The sequence below is a fragment of the Caretta caretta genome, chromosome 12 (assembly GCF_965140235.1).
Source record: "Caretta caretta isolate rCarCar2 chromosome 12, rCarCar1.hap1, whole genome shotgun sequence".
Taxonomy (NCBI): Eukaryota; Metazoa; Chordata; order Testudines; family Cheloniidae; genus Caretta; species Caretta caretta.
The window spans coordinates 29226462-29252799 of record NC_134217.1 but is presented as its reverse complement, the minus strand read 5'-3'; the positions used below and the strand labels follow the sequence as shown (position 1 = coordinate 29252799).

The window sequence follows — 26338 nt, the reverse complement described above, 5'->3', positions numbered from 1 at the left end:
AATGTGCTTGAAATACTATGAAAAAAGCAGTCTCCTGATATCTTGTGTTATGAAATGGTTTTGACTTAATCGCTAAATGACATTTCATGGAAAGCAGGGAATTGAAGAGGGAGGATTGTGTGGCTGGAAGGGAGAGAAAATTGAAAGATAGGCAAAGTTCATACAACCGACAGATAGTACAAAGGCCCCTCTCCTGAGATGTGGCTGAAAAACATTCAGTGCAGCTCAAGAGGTGGTGGGTGTACGTGGGCACCAAGGTACCTCTGAGATACCTTTGTGCTCCCTTGATCCTGGTGCCATTCAGGTTTCTGGTCTACACTGGAACTCCCTTAAGGCTGTTCTATTTATACCAAATTTTCATGGCCTCAGGGGCCATTCCAACAGCAATAGATCACTGGGGCAGTGACCACTAGCATGAGCCCAACATAAAAGAAAGCATGCTCAGTGCCCCCAAAGAGCTTGAATCCTGTAAAATACAAAATAAACTGCAAGAAAGAGATGGAAGGTAGGGGAATGGGTGGGGGGAAGCTATTCAGGTGGTTGGTCACATTCTGATAAAGTTTTAAAAATATAGTGCTCTATTCTTGGTGTGTGTGCCCGCCCGTGCATGCACACACATTCATTTAGGTGCGGGTAGATAGACAACTCCATACTACCCAATGATAATATCCTAGGAAATACTTACTAGTAGATGTAAGGTCTGCTCCTTGAGGTCTTCAAACTACAATTTGAGGACTTCAATAGCACAGATATAGGTGTGAGGTCTTTTTTAGGAGTGGTGGGTGAAATTCTGTGGCCTGCATTGTGCAGGAGGTCAGACTAGATGATCATAATGGTCCCTTCTGGCCTAAATATCTATGAATCTATGAATCTATGTGGTATTACTGATATAACAGGAGTAACTTCTATAATTGATTGAGCCTGTACCTGGGTATTAGAAACCGGAAAGGTTCTTGTAGCTGACCAATTAGTTCCATAAACAGAAAAAGAAAAGAGGGAGTTGGCTGGCGCTTAGAGCAGGGAAAAGAAGATTAGGACTCCTTGGAACCTACTTCTCCACTCGCATACACCAGTTTCATGATGGTGTAGCCACAAGGACTGGGTGAGAAATGGTTTTCCCATCCCATGAGAATGTAAGAGTTCAATAAATGTCCCCATCCCAAACTGGGAGAAAAAGTCAAATTCTCAAAAAAAAAAAATTGTGGTCCAGAACGCCTTCCCCCCCCCCCCCCCAAAAAAAAAAAAACAGTTCAGGTCATTCAACACATTTTGTTTCAATAATTTCAAAACACTTTTTTTAGATTTTGACCTTGTTTTCCTCTTTTTTATTTTTTTTTCATATAAATTAAGTTACATTTCTTACTGAAGTCATTTTGAACTAAAATCAAAACCCCTTTTTGTTTAGAAATTGTCAAAATGGTATATTTAGACAATTTAAAAACTTTTACTCACCATTTTATTGAGTCAGGAAACCTGTCTAAAACAACCCTTTCCTGTGAACAGTTTCAGTTTCAATGAATCAATATTTTTGGCAAAAAAAGTGTAATCAAAAATTTCCCAACCAGCTCTAATAATCACGTGGGGTGTGTTTACACTGCATCTGGCAACAAGTTTCCCAGCCACGGTAGACAAGCTCCCACTAGCTTGAGTCAAGCGAGCACACTAAAAATAGCAGCATGGATGCTGAAGCTTGGGCTCCCAAGCCCACCTGACCCTCTGGATCTGAACTCAGGTGGTAAGCCTCTGCCAGGGCTGCAAAATTCACGCTGCTATTTTTAGCATGTGAGCTTGAGCCAAGCTAAAGCAAGTCTATCTACCAAGGTGGGAGGCATGCTCCCAGCTGCAGTGTAGATACATCCATAGTGTAGCAGAGGAGAGAACCAGGGCTGCTTCTACCAGGTTCAATTTCAAACATCCCTCCTCCCAAAATTCAGGGGTGCTTAGTTTCACGGTTCTGATTTAAAGAGGACCTAAGTATTTAGATCTGCGTTTGAATTTTAGAAATATTTAGAATAGACATTCAGACAAAGACCACCATAAATCAAAATAGTGAAATTATAAAGGAACATTTTTGAAGTTGAAGCTGATTAGAGCTGAATACCTCTCTAGTACAGAAAGGATTCTCCTTCACTTTTCAACCGTGGGAATCAGATTTTCCTTACGTCTTCTCAAGTTAGCAACAGTCACATCACAACTGATGGCACCATGGAGCTAAATAGATAGTCTAGTCCTTTCTCATGTCCTTTTTGGAATTATAGGAAGCATGCCTGTTTATTAAAGCTAAATTTCAGGTGTGAGTTCTCAAGGATTTAGACAATCCAAACAGCATCAAACTCCTTAATTATACCCCTTATTCTGTGTGCCACTCTGATGTAATGGAGAAGATATATGTGTATGGAATCAATGATTAGTACATCTTCAGAATGAAGCACAAACTGCACTTCTTTACACTGGTTAAAAATGTCAGAGGTGACACTGAAATGCACATATAGTAACAAAATCTCCCTCCTATCTCATACACACTCACCAGCGGAATTGCATGGTATCAAGCATCCAAATATAAAGAAAAAAAGCGACATTACTAAAATTATGCTGTAGTTTAGTTTATTTAAGGGGTTTTTTTTAAATTAACCTAATTTCTTTTGTAGGAATAATCTTGGAATATCCTAGCAGGGCACGTTCAGCAAGTTATGTTTTCTCCTTCCTAGTCCCAGTCACTATTTTGGTGAGATTTTTTTTTTTTTAACACATTTCTGTACTTTTTTTTTTTTGCAATGACCATTTAAAGAGGTTTAAGCATGAGTTAGATCCATAATCCTTTTATTTAGTAAAACAAAACTAAATCCCAGTTCTCCACTGAGAACCACACCCCTGTGTTGAAGTCCATGGGACTGCACATAGTTCTCAAGGAGCAGGACCATATATGGTTGTTTTGTTCACATTGTTCCTATTCTCTTCTTTCTCCAGACATGATTTAAAAAAAAAAAAAAAAAAAAAAAAGCAGCTGAACGTCTTGGGCTCAATCCCTACCCTCTCGCTATCTTGTATCTAAGACATAGTCCTTCATGGGATAGCATCGTGCATGGGGTCATTTTCCTATTGGGAGCTCCAGAGGGGCTTGTGCCTTAAACACATACAATGATTTCCAGTTCCAGAGACCCTCCCACAAAGAAACCACTTGCCTCTGTGACTAGCCAACTCTGCTAAACCTGGCCCAGCCTGTACCCTTTGGAAAGGGTAGCACTACTGTGAGTGCACAGTCTTTATGCTGGTGGAGCACAAAGCCCCCTTGGGAAGGCTCCTTGCATTCCATTCCTGGCCTCCTCCTCCTCTCCCCATTACAGACAGGAAGGGTCAGACACCGGCTTTGACATAAAACAAAAATATATACTTTTTGTTTGCAGCTCCCCCTTCTTTCTGACGCAGTCACTCTATTCCTATTCAGCCCAGTGTCACATGTTGAGGGTGTAGAACAGGCAGATTCAGATGAGTCATGAACAAAAAGGACAGGCTGTGCAAAGAGATATTCTCTTTACTGGGCCCTGCTTGCACAATGAGCTTCATAAATAGCTACTTCTCCCATGCTGCCCTTCCCCTATTACCCTTTCACACACAAGAGTGCATCTAAATCATTCAGCCACTAGGTGGCTCCACTGAAACCTCCATGAGAAAGAACACTGACTCACAAGAATAATGCAAAAACGGCAGCTGCCATTGCACGAAGAGGGGATTCATGTATGTTTAAAGATGTTTACAAACAATGCGATGACAACAGATCTTTCAGTTACAGCACAAGGAAGAGGGGATGGAACAATGTCTACTGGGAGGGCCAGAGAGGGGGAAGAGAGGAAGAACTGGAGAGCAATGTAAGAGGGAGGAATTGGATGCAACGGGGCTAACGTGGAAAGGCAAAGTGTGTGTGTGTGGGGGGGGGAGAATTGGGGAAAACACATGGGAAAAGGACTGGAGAAAATGGGATGGAGGAGAACCGGGATGGGGACAATGAAGGACCCATTTTTTCCACCCTTGCTCATGCTGGGTGGTATGTTACCTTGCAAATAGTCCTATTGATTTCAAGAGGACTACTTCTCACCGAGTAAGGTACTACTCAGTATGAGTAATTTGGCCCAGAAGAAGGGGAAAAGAGAGGACTAAACTTGCTCTTTGGGCAGTGACTGTCATTTACTACATATTTATACAGCTAGCACCTAGCACCATGTGAGCTAAACCTGGCTGGCCTGTAGGTTTATCACCAACGTGATATAAGATGAGACAGTAGACAAAAAGAGGAGAGAGAGAGAGAGAGCTTTGTGAGCTAGAAGAAGACTACTGTTGAGCTAAATGATAATTAACCTTAAATATGGTGATGTAGATATCGAGGAGACACACGGGTGGGGATCAATCAGATGTGCCCACAGTGGTAACCTGAACCTGTCCTCAGGAAAAAAGCAGAGGGTGACATTAAGAAAATTGTTTTGACAATAGATAGAAGCTGCTAACTGCTGCTGTGGGAATCATGTTAACAACAGCCTCTAATTTGCCACCTCAAAGTAAAAGAAGAAGAAAATGTCACCTAGTGCTGCTGGAAATATGGCCTGTACATGAAAAGCAACAGCCCCCAGCTTGCCTTTTATTTAGTTCCGAAAACTTGAAACTTGCAAATAAATCACACCAGCTGATTACTAATAAATTCAATTTATCTGATTTGCTTTCCCCTCCCTGTGGACCCTTTCTTTATAGTACTTGTAGCTGCAAAAGCAGCAGGCAGCTCCTCCAGGAACAGACACCAATGCTGCTGCATGAATTAACTTGGCAGCAGATGCTCAACAGGGTAAAGGATGATCACTCTCCACTCATCTCTCTAATTAACCTGCTGATCCTTCATTATAGCGCTGTCCATGTTATTTATTTATTCACACTACTTTTATCATAAAACAAAGAAAATTACATAAAGTGGGGGACAAAAAAAAACCCCAAAAACCCTCCATGTATTAATAAATCTCTGACTGAAGCTGACAGAAGCAGAGATATTTAAAACTGAGGTTCATGGATGCACAGAGGATTCAGACACACTGTTCAGAGAGTCCATGAACATCCATAGTAGTCACAGTGACAAACACCCTTGCTGCTGAATTCTGCTATGAACTATAGGACATTGATGGAGTTCATTGGAATACCCAAGTTTCTTTAAATATCAGTTGTTCACTGGGGAGGGAACAGGAGATGCATTTTATCCTGAGGCCTGGAGAATGGTGTGATATGAGTCTGGAGTGAAGAATTAGGCCTCTGGTAGCTCAGTCAGCCTAGTGGTCAAGACATTTGTCTTGATTCAAGCGAAATTCTGCTGTTATTTACTCCAATAATTATGTTTTTTGTAACTCAGAGCAGAATTTGGCTTTGGCCATTTATTTTAACTAAACACAAAATTGGTAATTTAAGTCTGAGAATGAGTTTCAGTTTCTTGGCATGTCTCAATACAATGTACTTCAGTGGAGGCACAAAAATGGGAGTCCTGGAACAATGAAATATTAAGCATATGCTGATTGTGTTGTTTAGTGAAAGCATCATTTTGATAAATAGTTTGGCAATGTCAAATAAATCTGACATCCTATGGAATCACATTGTTTTGATTTCATTTGTGCACCTTATGTTTTTCTTGGAGTTTTTACGATGTTTCCCCCCTTTCACTCTCCTTGTGCTCAAAACTGGCTGAATCATTCTTGCTCAGACTTCCACACACACACAAAAATATCCACAATTTTGGATGGATACCAATCTTAGAATATCTCAGCCAAAATGATGAAAGTTTCAAAAATTACAAGGGACTAAAACGCAGGAGGATAGATTGGATAGTGTGCAACTTTATTTATGCCAGTTGCTGCTGCTCCTACTATCATGAAACAAGGACCAACCCCAATCCACAATATGTGCAAAGCTTGAACATGATCTTTCTAATGATTCAAAAGCAGTTCACTGAAAATATTTAAAAATTAGTGTTGTGGCTGTCTCTGTACTTACAAGTTTTGTCTACAAGTGGATTTGCCAAATTCCCATAAAATAGACAGCTGTGGAAATATTTCCAGCACAACTGAAACCAAGAAGTGACAATGGTGCCAGTACTTGTAAGATGGCTAGTGTGATTTCTAGACCCAAATGGCATGTAAAAGCACCACTTAGAACTTGTTCCTGCACAGGGCTGAGTGCTTCCTGAAGGCTTCCATGAACCCTCAGCTCTCACTGAGCTGTTCTGAGATCGCTGGATGAAATGGTACAAGGGCAAGCGAAAAGTGTTATCACAATGTCCAAAAGTTTCAAAGTAAAAAGCCATGTTCATGTCAAAGTGTGTTGATTTTATTAAGCAAAATGCTAACCCAAAACATATGTACATAAAAGTGACATAGTAGACATGAGTGGGCTTTGTGACACTGGCACCAACCTTGATTAACCTGCATGTGAAAATAAAAAGCTGGTCCTCAAAATGGAAAGACGCATACAGAAAATGTGATTTACAATTTTTAAGCGTTTGAAGAAAGTAACACCAGCAGTCAGTTTACATTCAAGTGTAACTTTGTGCATGCACCTCATCTTGCTTCTTTAATTCCTTGACACACTCTATTTACAGATCAGTAGATTTTCCTGCTGGGTAAGCTTCCACCTTCCTAGCTTTTTTTCTGTCTCTCTCTTTCTCTCCCTTTTACAGTGCTCTCAGAAAGATCAAATCATTAATGGTATTAAAGACTTTGTGGTAGAAATTATTATCTATGCTGGATATATTACTTACATGAAGAAAGAGTTTTTAATTGGAAATTTTACAGCTGGAAACCTGAGCACTGTAGAGCTGTGTATTTCTTCACATTTATTGGAGCTAATATGTATTGTACAGGGTTTGAATAAATACTATTATCATAGGTGGCTTTTTATATACACTTTGGAGAGCTAAAAAGCAGTTTCTCCATAATACAAAGAGCCCTGTCGGATAATATGGACAGCAGTAATGATATCCTTATTAAGATGTTCCGTGCATTTTAGAAGTGAAAATACGAGGACATTTCATTCATTTTTATCTCGTTCCATAAGTGATAGGAGTTCTCCTGGAGAGTTTTAAAGCATTTAATAATAAAGTCATCAGTAAGTAAGTTGGAATGGCAACTCTCACAAAACAAGCACAGAATCAAAGAAATGAAAGTCATACATTTGGTAGCCAAATATAAGTCTATAGAGGGGGAAAATACCAGACAAATGCTTGGAGAACATTTCAGCTCTTTACATGACTATTAATCCACTTTAATCCACATGACTATTAATCCATTATGCCTCCTTACTACTATTAACTATGATAAGTCAATGTCTTCAGATCACCTAGCAATACCTTGTTCATGTATTAACTTGCTGATTGACAATTATGGTCAAATTTTCAAAAGGTAGAGACCCCAGCCAACCCCCAATACATGCACATTGAAAGAACTCTAACTTAGATTGTTAGCTCTTTGAGGCAGAGACCATCTTTTTTCTCTCTGTTTGTACAGCACCTAGCACAATGAGGTCCCGGCTCCTTGATTTGGGCTCCTAGGCAGTATAGTAATACAATAATAATAACAAATGAACACTTGGTGCCTCATTGTTCTACACACTGTACATACACAGTAAGAGACCGTCTCTGCATTGGAGATCTGACAGTGTTAAGTTGGGGTTTTAAGGGAGTCTAATACACAAGATAGATACAGAGCGGGAGGAAAGAAGGATTATTATCCCTATTTTACAGTATGGAAAATGAGGCAAAGAGAGATTAAATGACTTTTCTAAGCTCACACAGTAAGGCTGCTATAGACCCAGGGATTGAACCCAGAGCTCCTCAGTCCCACTCTATTGCCTTAATCACAAGACTACCTTCAGAGGGGTAGCCGTGTTAGTCTGTATCAGTAAAAACAACGAGGAGTCCTTGTGGCACCTTGGAGACTAACAAATGTATTTGGGCATAAGCTTTTGTGGAATATAACCCACCTCATCAAATGCATGGAGTGGAAAATACAGGAAGCAGGTATAAATATACACATGTGAAAAGATGGCCCCCACTTCGTAAGGCAACTCCCATCTTTTCATGTGCTGTATATTTATACCTGCTTCCTGTATTTTCCACTCCATGCATCTGATGAAGAGGGTTATATCCCACAAAAGCTTATGCCCAAATACATTTGTTAGTCTCTAAGGTGCCACAAGGACTCCTCATTGTTTAGACTACCTTACTTTCTTGTATTCCTCTATGTTAACACAATCACAGTGACAATAAAAAAATCAGTGAACCCCAAAACTGTAAAGTTTTTATTTGTAGAGGCAGGACCAAAATTAAGTACACACCAAACAAGTCACTCTCACAGTCCTGTACATTTGGGAACCCTCTGTGAGCTCAGCTGTTCAGGAACGCATTTCCTTTTTCTGGTTCTAGCAGACTCAGAGAAAAAGATCAATCTCTTTTCTAGCATCAGGAATTTAGGAGCTAACTCAAAGCCCAGCCCCTTCACCACTCACAATGTAACAGAAAACAGAAATCCTAGGTAAGGCTACGTTTATGTCATGGAAGTCATGGGAAACATGACTTCCAGAGACCTCCCTGTCATTTTCTGCTTCAGCGCCTAGGTCTATCGGACTGGAGCTGGAAGCCAGTGGGGCCCAGGCAGGGTTCCAGAAGGGCGACAGCCTCCTCAGGTTACCCCTACAGGCGTCCAGTGATGGGAGACAGCCTCCTCAGGGTCCCACTACAAGTTTCCAGTAACAGGAGACAGCCTCTTCAGGGTCTACCTGCTGGGTTCCAGTGACAGGAGACAGCCTCTTCAGGGTCTACCTGCTGGGTTCCAGTGACAGGAGACAGCCTCTTCAGGGTCTACCTGCTGGGTTCCAGTGACAGGAGACAGCCTCTTCAGGGTCTACCTGCTGGGTTCCAGTGACAGGAGACAGCCTCTTCAGGGTCTACCTGCTGGGTTCCAGTGACAGGAGACAGCCTCTTCAGGGTCTACCTGCTGGGTTCCAGTGACAGGAGACAGCCTCTTCAGGGTCTACCTGCTGGGTTCCAGTGACAGGAGACAGCCTCTTCAGGGTCTACCTGCTGGGTTCCAGTGACAGGCGACAGCCTCTTCAGGGTCTACCTGCTGGGTTCCAGTGACAGGAGACAGCCTCTTCAGGGTCTACCTGCTGGGTTCCAGTGACAGGAGACAGCCTCTTCAGGGTCTACCTGCTGGGTTCCAGTAACAGGAGACAGCCTCTTCAGGGTCTACCTGCTGGGTTCCAGTGACAGGAGACAGCCTCTTCAGGGTCTACCTGCTGGGTTCCAGTGACAGGCGACAGCCTCTTCAGGGTCTACCTGCTGGGTTCCAGTGACAGGAGACAGCCTCTTCAGGGTCTACCTGCTGGGTTCCAGTGACAGGAGACAGCCTCTTCAGGGTCTACCTGCTGGGTTCCAGTGACAGGAGACAGCCTCTTCAGGGTCTACCTGCTGGGTTCCAGTGACAGGAGACAGCCTCTTCAGGGTCTACCTGCTGGGTTCCAGTGACAGGCGACAGCCTCCTCAGGGGGCCCTCCTCAGGGTTCCAGCCACCAGGGACAGCCTTGTGGGCATGGGGGTGTGTGTGGGGGAGGAACCCTGCAGCTCCCACCCACCAGGGTGGCAGGGGAAACCATGGAGCCGCAGTAGCAAAAGTCACAGGTAGGTCACAACTTCTGTTAATTTTTGTTTATTGCCCATGACCTGTCCATGACTTTTACTAAAAATAACCATGACGAAATCTTAGCCTTAATCATAAGGCTAGCCCTGCGTTGTAAAACTGGTCTAGGAATCCCAGACTATGCTAGCATACATGGCACAGACACTAGTTCATTGCTCCTGAAAGGATTTTATTTACACTGCTGAAAGATACATCTGTGGTTCTTTTACTTAACGATGTTCTTTAGTGTCACACATTTAAACCGTTGTAAAAGGGGAACACAGAACAGGACTACTTTTGATGATGCAAGTTACCATTGCAAACCATATGAGTAAGTGAACGTGTGATTAATTTCATTGTGGGAGAGGAGATACAGCATTTTTTTTTCTAGAGCAAATTGAATGCTTTGGAATACCTAGTTGTATGCCATGTACTTGTAGATGTGTCAGTCCTGGGATATTAGTGAGACAAGGTGGGGGGAAGTAATACCTTATATTGGACCAACTTCTGTGGGAGACCTGAGTTCAGTTCCTGCTCTGCCCTAGCTTGTCTCTCTCATCAACTAGTCCAAGTTGGTCCAATAAAAGATATTACCCCACCCATTCTAAACTATCTGGTGCATCACACATATATAACACCATACAGTAGGTAGGTTCGCATGCAAGGTCTGCTTTGAAAAAGGGTATTTTAGTAAAAACAAAACGAAGTCATGCTGATCACAAGCACAATATTGCTTGAGTAAAGCCTTTGCATAATCTATACAATAAAGATAAAAATGTCCCATTGAACCAGAAGGCTTACTAAAATAATCTGAAACTAAATTATGTAGTTTTTATGCTACTTTTTGGGTGATCTATGATAACTAAGCTTACAGGCACAGAAACATTCATGGATATTTCAAAATGACCTGCTTTTCATGAGAGCCAACATTTATGATGTATCTCCTGAAAAAAAACTTGATAGCTGCTATCAAATTTGATAGTAGATACCAGATACGAAGAAAAAAAATTGCACTGTACAATTTTAGCTGGATGATCAAATTATGTCATTTACATCCTATTATGTCACATGTCATGCTGACACATGGCTGCGGAGTATAATTTAAGTCACATAATAGATGGTGGACATACACAATGTAACTTCCTAATTGTGAACTCTATTAGTCTGGGGAAATAGCCTTCCAAGAGAAGTATGGAAGACCTAAATGTCTTGAATCATTTAAAATACTGAATAAAATACCAGAGAACCTAGCAGAGAGAACAATATTGCACAGATGGGGAGATCCACTGGATAATTTCATAAATCTTGTACATCCCTAAATTTATGGTTCTCTGCCAACAGCTTAAATAATACTTGTTTATAACATGAATTAACCACTGGATCAACTGGCGGATAATCAGCCTAATGTGTTTACAGAGTATCTATTCCTATGCTGAGATTAAAGTGCACCACGAAGAATTTCAAAATAATGAACAAACTATTTTCTGGTTTATTGTTATCATTCTTATAAGTTAAAATTCCTCAGAAATGAAAAACAATAATGTTTATTCTGCTCTAGTGCAGCACTGACATAAAAAGGGATTATTTAAGTAATAAAAAATAGAGGCAAACAATGCCAAGGTGAAGGAATGGACATTTTTTCCTCCCTTTTGAAAAATGTGAACTTTAAATAATTGTCTGAATAATTTCTAGTTCTATGCCTTTGGAAAAGTCAGAATTTTAGATAATTGTCCCTTAAGTATTCTAAAACTTTCCTGTGACCTTTAGTCCAGCAGAGCTGTAATCATACATACTTGTATGGTCATTTCTAGTCTAGTGGCAACTATTATATTATACATTTGGGTCTGCTAACCCTTTAAAAGCTGGATAGAAACTGCTTTGTCTATGAGGTGATCATACAGAAACTTTGTACTGACAGTATGAGACTGTATTTGTTTTATCTTTAACAGGAAGATGAAGAAACAAGTCAATAATTCAGATGCAGAATCTCTACTTTTTTTTTTTTAACTTACATGCAACTATGTATGCCGAGGAATGGGGGGGTACAGAGGACAGCAGCTTTGGTTTCCAGATCTATCTCATGTACCTATATGGTCCCCATCACCATGCAGTCTTGAACTGATTTATCTTCCCAACACCCCATGTGAAGGAGGGAAATGCTACCATCCCAATTACAGATGGGGAATTGAGGCAGAGTGACTTGCCCAGGGTCACACAGGAAGTCTGGGGTAGAGTAGGAACTGAACACCGTCCAAGTTAGTGCTCTAGCCACTGGAACATCCTTCCTCTCTAAACTCCTATTGACTTCACTGGGGTCAGGTTTTCACCTGAAGTTCTTATCATAGAATCATAGAATATCAGGGTTGGAAGGGACCTCAGGAGGTCATCTAGTCCAACCCCCTGCTCAAAGCAGGGCCAATCCCCAATTTTTGCCCCCTCAAGGATTGAACTCACAACCCCGGGTTTAGCAGGCCAATGCTCAAATCACTGAGCTATCCCTCTGTATATTGTACCCTTGTTTCTGTTATTTCTCTATTCCATAGTTACCTGGTTTTAAAAAAAAATCACTGCTAAAAATAAGAGTCTCTTTTGTGTCTTCAGCACACTTGTGTCTTTATCTGAAATGGCAGAATAGTCACCTGGGATACTAACAGATTTAGGGTCAATTTCTGCTCTCAGTTACACTGTTGGAAATCTGGAGTGACTCCATTAATTTCAGTGACCCTTGGATTTTGGTCTTCCCTGTAATTTCTGTGTGTTTTCTCAGTATTAATTGCCACTTATGTGTTTTTCTTAAGAAAGGATGTAGCAGACTTCAGCTGAACCAAGAGGACTCCAAGCTGCAAGTGGAACATCCCTGGCCACATAAAATTTTGTGTGTATGAATTACCACAATTTTCACTGAATTGCATCCTGTACAACTTCTTTACAGTCAATGGCCTGATTCTGATCTCACTCACACAGACTCCAGTGGAGCTTCTTCTGATTTATACCCTTGTAAATGGAAATTGGATTCAGACCAATGGAATTGCAAGAGTCATTAAGTTAGCACAAAATTTGGCTCCTCAGTTTTGCCCAATGTACTCAGTTAGCCAGACACCTTTTTTATTTGTAATCATATTGTTTTGACATGTTGAACATGTCATTCGGATCACATCTCCACATATCACGTGTGTTGAACGTTGCAGCTGTAAACTATGAGAATTAATGCAAGATGCCAAGCTCTAGTATGGAAAAGAGATGAAATGGTTGTCAGATGTGCTTAGCATTAAACATACATTATTAACATGGTAATTTGCATCGTCTAATGGATCATTTTCAGCATCTATATATTATATTTAATTTGATTATGTTGTTCATTTAATCAAAAATTTCAAAAAGTAATAACGTACTCCATTGGTCATTATTTTAAAATTCTTTGGTGAAACTAGTGGCTATATTCTGACCTGGAGTCATTGAACTTCCAATTAATTAGTATTTATATTTGCCAAATTTGAGCCAGGTGCTATGGGGGCAAATAAAAAGCTAATAACCCCATCCAGAGGGCCTTGCAACCTGAATTTTACTTAAAATAGAATGAAATTTCATAGTATTGATGACTGTGCAACAGGCATTGACATGTGAGATTTAGACATTGAAAATAATGGAAGATATGCATCTAACCCCCCTAAATCAATTTTGAAAGTTTCAATTGAGAGAATCTTTCAATGCTCAGCCTCAGATGACATGGGTTTTAGTATACACACACACACATATATTTTATATATATATCTTTCTCTCACGCAGGTTCAATGAAATTCATGAACCTTTCATTAAACAAAGGATGAGTTTCAAGAATCCCTTCCCTAGCCCCATCTCCTTCCCTCACCCAAGCTATTTTCGCACACGTTCTGGGAAGGATTTCTTAGCTTAAATCAAAACCATGAGAAACTATGAAATTACTCTTGCTTTCTAAAAACCAAACTGAACTAAAAAAAATGAACCCCGTGCTATGAAAAAAATAAAATAAAAGCAGAGAGAATTTAAAATATATCTATTTGTAAAAAAAGTGCGTATGGGGAACTTAAGGATCAGGAGTTTCTTTTATATTGGCATTAATCAAATGTTAGCACAAATAACTTAGCATCTCACTGTCAATGCTGAGATGACTCTACGGGTATGTCTACACTGCAAAGAAAAACCTGTGTCACCAAGTCTTTGGGCCTTTCCGGGCTCAGGCTATGGAGCTAAAAATAGCAGGGTAGATGTACCTACTCAGAAGAGCCCAGACTCTGAGACTGTTCCCCCCAACTGGGTTTCAGAGCCTGGGCTCCAGCCTGAGAAAGAATGTCTCCACTGCTATTTTTAGCTCTGCAGCCTGAGCCAATTGACCCAGGTTCTGAGACTTGGCGCTGTGGGTTTTTCTTTGCAGTGTAGACATACCCTTATTCACACAGATGCTGGCTCTACACACATCTGGAATTTTAAAAGATTTACCAACAGATCGTATAGCACTCCACTACAGCTGACCTGGGATCAACCATATCAACCATATCAAATTTCTATTAGAACATTTAAAAGGGCAAATGGAGGCCATAGTATTTTAGTATTGCCAAACCATTAATTCTTATAATGTGCACTTTGAGATAGTGGCAGAAAGTGGCCACCTGACTATAAAAACTGACTAGAATTTATCAGCGAAGTGCCTGTTGGTACTGTTGTAATACAGGTTCTGTCAGCACTTCCATTACACATTCTTATTTTCAGGGGTTTATAACTCAGCTGTAACTTGCTATGAGAAAATTTTTAGCATGCATAGTCTTTGCCTAAGATCAGTCCAAGCTAAATGTGGCTTAAATTATCTGAGACACTTTAAGGGGAAAAAAAATTGTCACTTGAAATTTCCTTGGAGCCGCCGCAACTCAAACATTGTGCTGTGGTTTTGACTGTGTCTGATCCCGCAGTCTGTCAAGATGCAAAATTCCATTGGACTTCAGTGAGAATAAAGTGTGGGTGTGACTGCAAAAATGTGCCCTTACATATATTTGTAAATGTAATCCATACTGTAAACTAGTGACAGCAGGGGTTATATTTGCTTTTAAATTTTTAAAGTCTGAAATATTGAGGTGTATAAAGTGGCCCCTGGGCACCGGCAATCCAGTAACTATTTTATAAAAGATTTTAGTGTGCACATTATAAATAATAATAGTTCACTGTTGTTCTTATTCCTGTATAAAGTGCCATGGGATATTCTGGAACCCAGTTTCAAAAGGAAAATGCATACAGGCACCCATTTTCTGCATGTATTACCACCTAGATAGCTATAGATAGCCGCAGCTTGCACGTGCATTTAGGATAGTATATGTCAAAGCAGGTGTACATATGCACATGCACTGTCCTGTGAATATCAACTCCTTAATGTAAGCGCAGTGTGGACAAAGGTCATAACTGAAAACCCACACACAGTAAAAGTCATAGTTCCCAACATATCTAGCTTGGAAAGGTGAAGGGTTGTCAGCATATGACACTTTGCTTCTGGGCAGAAGAGTTATTTCGAACCTGATGACTAAGCCATGTAAATGCTATAGGCATGCAAACTAATTTGCACCACTGTCAAAACTGGCAGATAAAGTGCTCAACAGTTTTGCAAAAATTGAAACACTTGGCAGATACAATTCATTTGTGTGTGAGAGGAATCAAAAAGCCTATTTAGTTAGTTAGTTTGTTATGAATCACTTTTGTACCAAGCCAAAAACATGTGAGGCAGAAATCAAATATGGAATCCTTCCCACTGCCTCTTTCCTAAGGGGTCTCACTACGTTGATTTTGTGGCTTCTGGGTAAATTGTCCCTTTTCCAGAATTGCCCAGAATTTTAGATTTGTGCACACAATTGGCCAGTGAGATGCCTCAATTGCTTATGGCAATTAAGTAGATTTTTGCAGTTGCTCCTCTGAATACATGGTCTCAATCTCTGGGGCACAGCTTGCACCAGTGTTACTGATAGCCATATCTTGCTTGCCCCTCTGGATTTGCTCCCTCTATCATCTGTAATTCATGGATGAAGAATCCGTAACAGTACAGACAGTAGCTGAGATAATACAACGTGAGATGGACATAGTAAAAATATTAAAAGGAATAAGAATCTCCTTAAGAGTGATTCTATTGGCTGAGATTGGGGACATGAGAAGATTTTAACAATAATCCAACAAATAATTTTGATCACTGCAAGAAGGCTGAAATAGCTAAGCAGTTAATCAGAAGAGTAGAGGGAAATAAACTTGGAATAGCATGAGAAATTCTGAAGGAGAATGTTAGGTACTCTGAGAAAGATGTTAGCTTCCTTACTGGATGAAACAGAAGATCACAAGGCCAGATTAAAGGAATCCCAGAACAAGATGAGTGCAAGAATTCTTTATACAAAGTTTTCTGAAGGAATTTCTTCTGAAGTCCATTGAATTCTCAACAACAACAACAACAAAAGGAAAGGCATATTTGCTGGTAGCTTTCTGTGTGCCAGGAGACAGTCACGAGAGAAGCATAAAATAAGAGGGTGGATTTTTCATGAAAAAAATCAACTGGAATCTTTACTGATTTAAAAAATTGAGATGTTACTAGAGAAATGGGACTAGTACCACTTCTGGAATAGACTAAGAAGATGCAGAGTGAGATCTGAAGTGTGGTATCCATCCCCAATTACCCTCCTTTATTTTTTAATACTAGAGATCAGCACAAAGATTGTATCCAGATGAACAAGGAATTGGGGAACCTGCTGGTATGGTACCCACCAGCAGGAGCAATAGTATTTCGTGAGACTAGTCCCTCCATGTATTTCACTTGGTTGAGACCTAGAAGCATTTACTTATTTATTTTTATGAGGATTTCCTTTGTGGCTCTTATGAAAAATCACAACTTGTATTGATTTATAAGCTGTTATGGTCTCCACCATCATCTGAGCACTAAGCACACATGAAAAAAATGTACCCATACAGCCCTCCTGGGAGATGAGTATTATCCCCATAGTATATACGGGGAAATGACACACACACAATGATTAAAGAAAAGGAGTACTTGTGGCACCTTAGAGACTAACAAATAAGCACTCCTTTTCTTTTTGTGGATACAGACTAACACGGCTGCTACTCTGAAACCTGACACAATGATTAAGTGACTTATCCAAAGCTTGTACTATTTCTAGGGAAAGACACTCTAAATCTCAGTCCAGTTCCATAATTGCAAGGACATCCTTTGGAGTGAGGCTTGCTAAGGTTTAAAGTGATGCTGGAATGACTTTCCTGTCAGTTATAGGAAGGAAAATAGTTAGAAAATGGCTACATCAAAGATTATTGTTGTTTATTATTTGTATTGTTGTTGTACTTAGGATCCTTAGAGGGAAACTTAGGTATGGCAGTTTACAACAAAACATTTTGATTTCAGTTCTTATGAGTTCCCACCTCCTATATTTTGCTTTGAATTTGGGGTTAGGTTGAATCAAAATCTCCAAGAGAAACTCAAACAAAATCATCAAATTCTACCTGGTTTTAGGTGAAAACCATATAAAACCACCAAGGCATTAATTATATCCTAAGAAAAAAAAATAACCAGCTTCCATGTGTGGGACAGGCATAAATCTGCCTAAAGGTGCAAATATCAGCAAAGATTGCTCAAGTGACCACCTGATTTTTCTCTTGAACAACCTGAAAATTCTATAAGCACTGTGAAAAATGGCCAATGTTGGTACGGTGAGTCCCCCACTTTTCTTGGTGAGGGGGCTAAGACACTATCCTTTTCCCCTGCTCTTGGGCACCGAGGGCACCGCTAGTAGCCCGGGAAGGTGGTAGAGAAGGAAAGCAAGGGAGGGGTCTGGGTTTGCACCTCACTCTGAGCCCCAGCCCCTCTCAACCCCTGCGGGTTTCTTCCTCTCTTCCCCCTTGGGTAGGGTTACTCTCGTTTCTTGACCCCAGGGGAGGGAGTCTCCCTGGCCTGCTGGGGCAGGGTCTCCCTTCTTTTGGTTCTCTGGTCTTTCAGGTCTCAGCAACACACCTCCAAACTCCACTCCTCTCTCCTTCTTCACACCCCGTGACTGCCTGAAGCAGGGTTTTTTTATTAGTTTTCTGACAGGGCCTTAATTGACTACAGGTGCTCCAATTAACCTGTAGCAACCCTCTCTAGCCTATATGGAACCACATCTTAATTAGCCTGGAGCTTATTTATCTCCCCTCTATCACTGTCCCACTGCTCCCTGGACCTTCTGTATCACCGCACCCAATGGCCTACGATCTTGCTGATTTTACTGAGATGGTTATAAGCGCCACAAGGTAGTATTCTCATTGAAACTCCTGCAGAACTCAGTCTTGCATCCCTTTTCCTATCAGCTCAATTCAAAATATGACAGCCAGATCTTCCTCTGGCATTCTGAATATTATATTTTGGGTCTCTTGTTTAGTGGGTCCCTTAAGGCTCCAGATTGAGGGTATTTCCAAATACCAAATACTAAATTCCAAATAAGAAAGAGAACTTTTAGGAAGAGAAATATTTTTGTTAGCTAATCGACCAATATAAATCCCTGCTTTACACTGTATGTTGTCTGCAAACTTGATTCTCTCCCTAAAAGAGGTGTATTTATCTGTTTAACTGTACTATAACTTCAGGCAGTGGGAATATCAGTTAATTCTCATCTACTGAGACCCAATGGTTAGAAGAGAAAAAAAAATACAACTGAGGGGTGGATGAATTAATTGATATTCTTCCTGACAGCCATTGGAGGATGATTAAAACAGAGCAGGTATGCGGAACCCTTACAAAATTAAATGCAAAACTAAAAATGGACTCATGCCATAATTGCCAATTAGCTGCTCAGAACTACAAAACCAAACACATGCACACAGACCCCCAGCCAGTAATGAGGCTGGGGAGAAGGTAGGGAGCGTTTGTTAAAATATCATGTTTTTCCTGACCTGTGACCAGCTTAGGGACAAACATCAATGGCAATTTCCTCTCCTACAAGCACCTCCACTTCTGAGACATTATTCCTTTTACTCAGTGAATAAATGCCACTTAACAAAATATCCCTAACATGGATAGAAAGCATATTGTCCATGAGCACCTCTACTGAGGGACCTGATTTTTGAGTGCAGAAAACTTGGAGGGGTTAATTCCAAATAAGAAACCAGAAGTGTCTTATATTCTGACAGAGGCATCTAAGCTACATGTTGCAGAAGACCATCTCCTGAAAATCTGGAAAAATATGTTCAAGTGTTCCGATGTACATTTGGTAAAAGAAGTCAAGGCAAAGATAGCCACTCTGCTTATATACATGATTCCAGGCAGGAAGCAACAACCTGTGTAAGTTGTGGGGGAATAGTTTCTTTTGCTCCCACATAGGTTGAGTTCTGAATGAGATGCGGTGATCCAGTACATTGTGAACATTGTAAAGCTACAATTGGAGAGATCCAGCAATCATCTTCTTGGAAGAACATTCCCCCTTCATAAACACCTTATACTTCTGGTGCAAACCATCAGATGTTAGAGTAGAAATACTCCACCATGCACAACAACCAAATGAGACTGGCAAACCTGACAAATAATGGTGAGGAACAGACTGTGAAAAGTTTTCCCCTCAAATACACTGATTCTAAGCCCCAACCAAACAGTTCCCACACTGTTTCCGAGGAGAATATGGCCCACTGTCCTTATTATTGAAAGACAATTTATATTATAAGTCTTAGCGTTTCCCCATCCACAGCCGAACCCAACATGTGACAGAACACTCAAGCAATTTGTAACAGGGATGGAACAGGAGGACACGAAGAGTTACTGTTACTAAAGTGTGCTTATTTATAGATAAGTTCATTGGTTTAGACATCAGAAAGATACTGTCAGGATACACAAAGATCTGAAACACGGACAAACCTACAAGTGTCCAAGCAGAAGTTGCCAGATAAGAAAGAGGAATCATCTCTCGAAACTCCTGTTAATGTTAAGGTTTATTTTTCTCTGGTTTTCTTTCAGTCACTTTCTTTATTTTAATCATGGTTAATGCTTATATTAAAATGACAAAACGGGAGGAAATGTGTGTACGTGGGGTGGGGGGGTAGAATATAGTTTAATAGTCTGTGTGTACTGTGGAAGTTTTGGTGAAGAGCTACAATATTGCTGCTATGTTTGACTACATGTTGGCCCCCCATTAAAGACAAGTGGAAACTGAAGTGATACCGAAAATAAACATGATGAAGGAAACATTAAGTCCTCTCATCAAATTATCCTGTATGTGCTGAGGCTTCATTAATTTATGTTTGTAAAACACTTTGAGATCCTACATACAATCAAGACATTGCTGTACATCTGAGAAAATGTCTAAAATTTCAGAGGGATCCAGCTTTGGATTCCTTTATTTCTGGGATGCTCCTGGATGTGAAATTAGCACACTTGCTACCATCAAGGCCCGAGGTCCCTTGAGTGTGTCGAGCGGTACAGGTTTAATATGCCATTTTTCATTTTTTCTTTTTTTGCCATATTGTTTAGCTGAAATTATGTCAGACTGAAGCTTTAATTTGTTCTTATCTCTATGTGTCTACTTGGTCTTGTATCCACATTCCAGATTTTCTTTGCTAAAATGAATTTATTCTTTCATGGTGATTGCCTGGCCCATTTTTTTCGTTTTTCTGATTTGTTTTCTTAATCTTTTTTTTCCCCCTTATGTGCTGTTTTAAAATGATGCCACCGTTACTTACTTTACCATATTTCTATTGACAAGTTAATGAAATAATTATTGGAAAAAGAAAGAAAACTATATTAAACGATTGGATCTGGCAAACACTGCAGCAGAAAAATTTGCAATGTTTTCCATTGTAGTGCATATGGTGCTCAACACTGACCTCAGATCTTTTTCACTTAGATTGCATCTGGTTCTTAATTAGTTTGATTTATAAAATGAAACATAACTGACTCCTTGTCAACATTATGTTGCTAGCAGCAGAAATCATAAATTATGAATAAGTGAAGTAAAAGCCTTTTATGATCATGTATGCATAATGGCATGCTGTACATATACAATATTATCCCTTCCTTTATTGCTCTCCTTTCATATTTGCTTGTACTGGTTCATGTTCACATAAATATTCTGAAATAAATTGTGTCATTGTGACTGATACATCATGTGGAAAAAAAAGGCTCTCTCTGGAGGGATATGATGCTGTGGAAGTGAGCCCTCCATTTGGGTATATGGATTCCCTGACAATTGGCTGGATACTTTTATCTGTGGGGGTGGTGGAGAAGCCAACACAACAGAGATAGGATGAAGACAGGACTGAAAAGGTTAAAAGAGTATCTGGAACAAAAATGCTCCAGTAGAAGCACTTTGCTAGCTATAAAATTGCAAAAAGAGCAGGAAAAATAAAAATAATAATAATAATAAAAACCCAACAAACAAAAACCCCCAAACCACAGGACAGCTGAAGAAGAGCCTAAGGATGCCTAAAAGAGGACAATCAGCTTACCAGGTGGCCCCCTTCCTGCTGGCTGGAATATCAGGTTGGCCTGTCCGGTCCAATGAAGCCTTGATTGATCACATCTGGCTTATGGCGGAGGAGAGAGGGGATGTGTCTGGCTGGTGCCCTGCATCCTGAATACAGGAGAGGAGTGAATAAGGTTTCAGCTGGACAGAATAGACATCATGGTCAAAATGTGGAGGAGGTTGGTAGCTGTGCTAGAATTTGTGGATCTGGTTCTGTTATCTGGCACTGGGTTTCAGCTAGAACAGAGGAAGTTCTTTCTCAAGCTGCCAAAAGGAGGGCATTCTTCAGCCTACAGAGGTGGCAAAAACTGCATCAATCATTGAAAGAAAGTGTAGGCAGCAGCCAGGTAGGGTTAAAAGGTATGTTTGAAGAAGAAATTGCACGCAGTCCTCACCTGTTCTGTGGCTCCAATTAGAGGTGAGCCTGGAAAGAGTAGCTGCCTACACGTGAAAAGAAAGATGGGGCAGGTGGCAGAGCACCAGGTATTAGTGGAAGAAGCAGAACAAGATTAAATGTCCAACGTGGAGGGATTACATGTCCAAAATACACTCTGCTACAGTCGTGGCAGTGGGAAAATGCAGGTTCTCCCCTGTATTGCTGTTGTCCTCACTACGGACAATAATGGAAACTTCTTCTCTGAAAGACAGCCGATTTCAAATATCACTCAGGTGATAGCATGGGGGCATTACAGAAAATAGCCTATAGGTGAGGTAGTAGAGGAAGATAGGAGAAGGAAAGAAGGAAGGTCTCAGACATGAAGAATACATGCTGAGCGAAAGAAACAAATGCTGGATTTTCATTGTTACTGGGGTTCTAAATAGATGGGGCACATGCTATGGTTTCTGAATAATGCAGAAAACGTCAATTACTAGCACTGAAAAATGGCATGTTCTAAAAAGTGAAATATGTTATTTACATTAGAATATAAGACAACACCATGGTAACTGAAACACAAGTGTATTTGTACAGTGCCTAGCAATATGACCTCTGGGCATTTCTGCAGTATATAAGAGACTCCTTTGTAAAAATAATCATTTACTAGAAACTCGTGGCTTGTCTATGATTTAGAGTAACTGTCAAGAAGAGTGTGAACACTATGAAAAAAAAAATCAGATGTTCCTGATCCCTTACTCTCATCATCAGTACATCATGTTGCTGTTCATCTCATGGAGCCACAAACACATCCAACACACTTGCAGGATGATGTCATGTTTCAGAACTTCTTCAGTTACATGACTGAATAGGTTTAAGTCTACTTGCCTAGTTAGTGCTAAGAATGAAAATGTCCACCACAGCCACTGATCCCTGGCAGTTCCCATCAAATCAATCATCTAGGGACTAAGAATGGGTGAACCAATGCAGAACAAACAGATAACCCCGCTCCAGTCTCCATGTCCATTTCTACAAGTGAACCTTTTTGAAACTTTACAAATGTCTTCCCCCCAAAACACCCCTGAAGCTCAAGTTCCTCTCAGCTTTTTTCCTGTTCCAGGGACAATAATTTTCTGCCAGTTTTGAGAGGCAGCAAATTACCATGCCCTCTGTACTGGCTACTTTCCACTTTCTGACATGTTGAGAGGCAGAGGTTAGACATCACCCACATTCCCTATCTAGCCCTGACCACACTCCACCCACCTGCTACAGTGGTGGTTAAGAGTAAGATGGTGGCAACATGTGCTTACCTCTTTGTCTCTGGACCCAGCGTGCTTACATCTTCTTTGCTCCCCTGCACTGGCACAAAGTACAAGTCACAAAACAAGGCCTTTTTTTTTAAAGAGTCGACCATGAACAATCACCGACATCTAAACACCCCTGAATTTTGCAGATCTTCTGACTCAAAAACTGAATTTTGTGAATTTGTAGGCCTAGACCTAAATGTTATCTTTTAACTAGAACTGGTCAGAAAATGCTGATTTGATTAAATTGAAAAGTTTCATAAGAACATACCTATTCCATTGATTATTTGCAGGAAATTAGTGAAACCTTTTGTTTCAATAAGGTCGTAACATTTAATTTTGACTACTCTTCTTGACATTTATATTATAATACAAAAGTCAAAATAACGAAGTTGAAACAACATGGTTCAACCTTCTTGAAATGAAATGTTAGATTAAAATGAAATATTTTTTTGGAATGTTTTGCGAAAAATTGTGAGATTTTGACTTTTTGTCCTGATTTGGGACAAAATGAAGTTGATGGAAGTTCCAAATTTTGATCATCTCTTCTTTTAATCCAGTACAATTAAAGATTGTTAATATGATATTGATAACATGATTTATAGGCTTAGACCCAGACACTGCAACGATTAGTGGTTTTGGAGTAAGGTGCCGCTTCTGTCAGTGGGTGGCAGATTGTTTTACACATCTTACCCAATAACCCTAGTGTCCATGAAGTATTTTCAGATGTTCAATTATTTAAATACATAAGCATCCAGTCCACTTAGGGCCAAATACTGGCATCTGCCCAGTGAGTAGCACCTCATTATGCAAGCTGTCCCATTATATGGTCTCCATAGCAATTAAAGAAATTCTAACCAGTGGCCTTCCTAGGGCTTAGCAATTTATCTTTTTACATTAATAAAATGCAACTCATACTCTAAGTGCATGTACACACTGCCGGTGCTGCAGATAGGATCTGCAGTAAGTGCTTTGCAATCACATCAGTGATTTTTAAAGAAAAGCGTGACTTGAGATGTGATTTGGTACATTTCAGAATTGCACTTTGAAAAATATGCAAACCACCTTAATTACTATGAATAAAAATGAGGATAATAGTTAAGCACATTAGAAATATGGAAGCATGTGCTTCCCCTGGAGAACTGCCACTGTTAAATGAAATCTGAGCCAGGGTGGATGACAGCTGGCCACAAAGATTCCGGAGGCTCATATAACACTACAGGAAATGGCAGTGGAATATGAGGATTTATAGCACACGTGCATAAGACAATAGGGGGAGTGCTGATATTCTGGACTTGCAGTGTACATCCATAGGCAGTGATGGGTTTCATGGTGTTGTTGGTAAAGCAATTTGTACTAGAAGTTCTCTTTCAAACTGGGCACAGCAAAGGAAGAGCATTCCGCTAACATATCTTAACTGTCCAAGCTATCTATATCATATATCTCTCTATCTCTCTCTATATGAACTTCAATCAAAAACACACTAGGAACTTTTAAAGGCAGTAGAGCCAATGACAGACAGACAGACCGATCAAGGAAAGGAAAGGGAGCACAATACTCAGTGACAGAATCCTGTATTAATTAGCACAACCAGAGTTACTATGGTGGGAGAAAAAGCTATTTTGCCATAGATTTCCCTGTGAGTATGCATGTGACAAACACTGCTAAAGAAAATATCTGACAGTTGGGATATTTAGATATTTTTCTCTTTTTGTTTTTATGAAACTGAAGGCAAAGAAGTAACAGAAACATTTTCTGATTTCATATATGTTCTGGACATTAGCTTTTAGCATCTTTATTTTGGACAGTAAAATGAGAGGAAACAATCCCCAAAGGGGTTGCATACTTTTCAGATAATTCATATAGTTTGGAAACAATATCTTATAAATGGGAAGGAGGTGATGTGGAAAGCAACGTTCAAATAAGGTGAGTGATTCAAGCACAGGATGGCATGTAATCCAACTAGTGCTTGGGGGGTATATAAGGTATTATTATAAAACAGGGTCTCTTACTTTAACCACATGACACGTTGCCTACCAGTTTCAAGTCATCCTACTGAGGAAATAACTGACAGATTAAAATTGTTCAATCCAAGAAGCAAAGATATTACACTTTTAAGTATTTAAATATTCTGTGAAATATTGTGTACCTGTACACACACACACACTGATAACTTTGTGTGTGTATGTGTGTGTGAGAGAGAGAGCAGAGGAAATGGTGCGATGTAGTCATAAGTGTGAGAGTCTAGATACAATACTGATTGTATATATAATGAGTATTGTACCTAGGCTACCCAGAAATTGAGAATGGCATTTATAACATTTAATTTTGCTAGGAATAAGCTACACCACAGAAAGGTTTCTCATTAGAGTACATATGATGCTTCAATTTAAAAGCAAAGTAAAAGTATATACTCTTGGTTTTATTAATTATGCCTGCACCAATATTCACTTTGGTCCAGATTCTGGGCACATCGTCTAGCTCAAGTAGCCAGGCTGGGAGATGGGAACGGGAGAAAGGAGAACAGCTTCCCACAAGAGCATAGAATGTCTGTTGAGCTTTTTCAGGAGTATCAATGTGTGCCCCAATGTGGTCCCCTCTGTGCTTAGAGGCAGGTTTTCCCTTGCCTTCCACACTCTGGTGACACATTATATGTTGAGAGATTGGCCCTATGTGAATAAACATTCTAAGGGTTGAGATACATTGCCAGAGTTTATCAAAATCTATCTGAACATCTTTGTTTGCCTGGACATCTTACAAAATCAGGTTTTCTCCTGAGATTATTTTCAGCATTTCTTGCTTTGGAGACAGTCAGAAGTAATGCAAGAACAGCATTACTCATGGTATTTCATTCATCCATCCAAAACCAGACACAAAGACATGCAAAAATTAGATAATCACTTCACTCATAATTAGCAACTGTGTGGCCATATAGCTCCAGGTAGCCATGGGATCTGTTCTTGACTCACATGGTTGGGTACCTGGACTGATGTTGCCACATGATTTGTAAGATTGGGTAACCTGATTATGTGTTAACTGATGGAGAGAGAAGGATTTAATGCTTCTGGCCAGCTAACAGAATGATCAGTTCTGTTTGCATCACAGTTCTATCTATCTAGGCTCTATCTGAGCCTATCTTTCAGTAGCTTTTCTGTGGCCAGCAGCAGCACATTTTGCTAAATTTAAAAATTACCAACCCATTCAGTGGCACCAGAGAGAAGTGAAGTTTTGGGCTCAGACAGAATGGAAGAAAATCATTGCATATTGTTTGCTGACAGATGTTCTAGCGAGATGCATGAGGTTCCTGATGATGTTCCAGATAACTTTTCTAGTCTAGCCATCAAAAAGGCAGTAGAGATCCCGGTGAGTTATTTCAGGGTGTCTTGTCTATGGAAGAGATTGTAAATATGCAGATTTACCGGATAGAAAAGACAAAACTCTTGTCATGGTGCCTGTAAATCATTTCACAGGAAC

The 26338-nt window shown here is 40.1% G+C and overlaps 1 protein-coding gene across 2 annotated transcripts in view; it reads right to left on the bottom strand.

The window, feature by feature from the left end:
• The window catches only part of CDH8 (cadherin 8), a 194931-nt gene that overhangs the window by 5341 nt on the left and 163252 nt on the right, over nucleotides 1-26338 (bottom strand). The window contains exon 1 of one of the 2 annotated variants that reach the window (XM_048816574.2): nucleotides 21171-21802. The exons of the other annotated variant lie outside the window; for it this stretch is intronic. The gene's annotated coding sequence lies outside the window, so the exon portion shown is untranslated. Of the gene's footprint in view, nucleotides 1-21170; nucleotides 21803-26338 lie in introns of those variants that run through there. 2 annotated transcript variants of the gene reach the window in all.